The following is a 2,684-nucleotide window of genomic DNA, read 5'->3' on the forward strand; positions in this document are numbered from 1 at the left end:
GACAGGGTTTCTCTGTGGCTTTGGAGCCTGTCCTGGAACTAGCTCTGTAGACCAGGCTGGTCTCGAACTCACAGAGATCCTCCTGCCTCTGCCTCCTGAGTGCTGGGATTAAAGGCGTGCGCCACCACCGCCTGGCTTGAAGATGCATGTTCTGATAGGTTTCTTGGCACTCCTTCTTTTCCTTACACTTGAAGACAACTAACTGGAATGGTTATATGAGAATGACGGACATAGCATATCAGAATAGTTTAGGTGGACTGACCCTTATGCTGCCATTTTATTTTATTTTATTTTGTCTTTTTGAGGTAGAGTCTCACTATGTAGCCCTCACTAGCGTAGAACTCAAGAGGTTAGCCTACTTCTGTCTCCTGAGTGCTGGGATTAAAGGCACCATTACACCAGGCTCCATTTATATACTTAGATTTCTTTTATGTGTATAAGTGTTTTGGCTGCTTGAATATAGGTGTGCCATGTGCATACGTATCTGGAGCATATGGAAGTCAGAATAGGACATGGATTCCTGGAACTGGAATTACGGATAATTGTGAGCCGCCATGTATGCACTTGGAACTGATCCCAGGTCCTCTGCAAAAACAGCTGTTGCAAGGAGGCTGCTTGCTTGTTTCCTGGCTGCCCAGACTCCCAAAATAACCACACAGAAACTGTATTAATTAAATCACTGCTTGGCCCTTTAGCTCTCGTTTTATTGTCTAACTCTTACATATTAATTTAACCCATCTCTATTAATCTGTGTATTGCCATGTGGCGGTGACTTACCGGGTGAAGTTCTGGAGTCTGTCTCTGGCGGGGCTATATGGCTTCTCTCTGACTCTTTCTCCTTTCTCTCAGCATTCAGTTTAGTTTTTCCCACCTACCTAAGTTTTGCCCTATCACCAGGCCAAGCAGTTTCTTTATTCACCAAAGGTATTCACAGCATACAGAAGGGAATCATACATCAAACAGCAAGTGCTCTTAACTAGTGGACCATTTCCTGAGGTCCTATATATATATAAACTCTTGTTATCTGGAACTTACTATGAAGACCAGCCTGGCCTTGAACTCAAAGATGTACCTGCTCTATATGTTGAGTGCTGGCATTAAAGGCATGTGCCACTACACTTGGCAAAGAGAGATTTTCTTAATCCCAGATGTATTGTTTGTCTGATATGTTGGGAAAATATTCCAAAGTAGATATATACCATTTCATTTATCCTTCAAGTTCCTCACCTCCTCATTGTCATTCTTACTAGCCTATTAGGTAAGACCTAAGTGGAGCCTAAGGCAGCTAGGGATATATTTTAGTGTTAGAATACTTGCCTAGAATACTGTCTTTGACATTTTAGCAAGTAGTTTGATTTTACCTATTACAGTTTATCAGCATTCTTGCTGTAACCTTTTTTTATTATTTCTTACTCCTTCAGTTTGGATGTAGTTTTCATACTAGTTCACATTTTGTTTAGTAATTGATTTTGCATTGCATATTTGTAAATTATATCACAAAAGATTACAAACTCCCTAAGAATAAGAGCTGTATCATTGTCTTGAAACACTTTGCTGCCCTTTATCTTAATAATACATAAGGAGTGCTTTTTTTAATATAGTTTATTTATGTACATGAATACTCCATTTGCATGTATGCCTACATGACAGAAGAGGGCATTAGATCCCATTATAGATGGTTGTGAGCTCTTTTGTGTATGTGTGTGTGCACGCGTATGCACTCGCTCCTGTGCACGCGCACACTGGGAATTGAACTTAGGACCTCTGAAAGAGCAGCCAGTTCTCTTAACTGCTGAGCCATCTCTGCAGCCCCCAGGAGTGCTTTTTCAACTCTGTCTTAGTTAGGGTTTCTGTTGCTACAGTGAAACACAATTACCAAAACACAAGAGGGTGAGGAAAGGTTTTATTTGGCTTACACTTCCATTTCACAGTCCAACATCGAAAGAAGTGGGAGCCTGGAGCAGGAGCTGATGCAGAGGCCATGGAGAGGTGCTGCTTACTGGCTTTCTCCTCATGACTTGCTCAGCCTGCTTTCTTACAGAATCCAGGACCACCAGCCAGAGATAACACCACCCACCATGGGCTGAACCCTCCTCCATTAATCACTAATTAAGAAAATGTCTTACAGCTGCATCTTATGAAGGCACTTTTTTCAATTGAGGTTCCCTCCTTTCAGATAATTCTAGTTTATGTCAGGTTGACATAAGATTACCAGCACAAATTGTTAGCAAATGTTGATCACTTTTAGCAAACCCCCCTTCCTTATAAAAGAGACTGAATTAGGGGTCTGGCGAGATGGCTCAGTGGTTAAGAGCACTGCCTGCCCTTCCAAAGGTCCTGAGTTCAGTTCCCAGCAACCACATGGTGACTCACAACCATCTGTAATGAGATCTGGTTCCCTCTTCTGGCCTTCAGGCATGCATGCAGACAGAATACCAAGAATACTGTATACATAATAAATAAATAAATTAAAAAAACAGAGAGAGACTGAATTAGCAATTAGTTGAATTGAGCCTGTGGGGCTCGACCCCTTTGGAGGCTGAATGACCTTTTCTTTCTTTCTTTCTTTCTTTCTTTCTTTCTTTCTTTCTTTCTTTCTTTCTTTCTATCTTTCTTCCTTCCTTCCTTCCTTCCTTTCTTTCTTTCTTTCTTTCTTTCTTTCTTTCTTTCTTTCTTTCTTTCTA

General features: G+C 41.2%; 1 protein-coding gene across 1 annotated transcript in view; it reads left to right on the forward strand.

The window, feature by feature from the left end:
• Nucleotides 1–2,684, forward strand: part of Map3k3 (mitogen-activated protein kinase kinase kinase 3) — a 96,461-nt gene that overhangs the window by 46,827 nt on the left and 46,950 nt on the right. The window lies entirely within an intron of this gene.

Source organism: Microtus ochrogaster, unplaced genomic scaffold, assembly GCF_000317375.1.
Source record: "Microtus ochrogaster isolate Prairie Vole_2 unplaced genomic scaffold, MicOch1.0 UNK48, whole genome shotgun sequence".
Lineage (NCBI taxonomy): Eukaryota > Metazoa > Chordata > Mammalia > Rodentia > Cricetidae > Microtus > Microtus ochrogaster.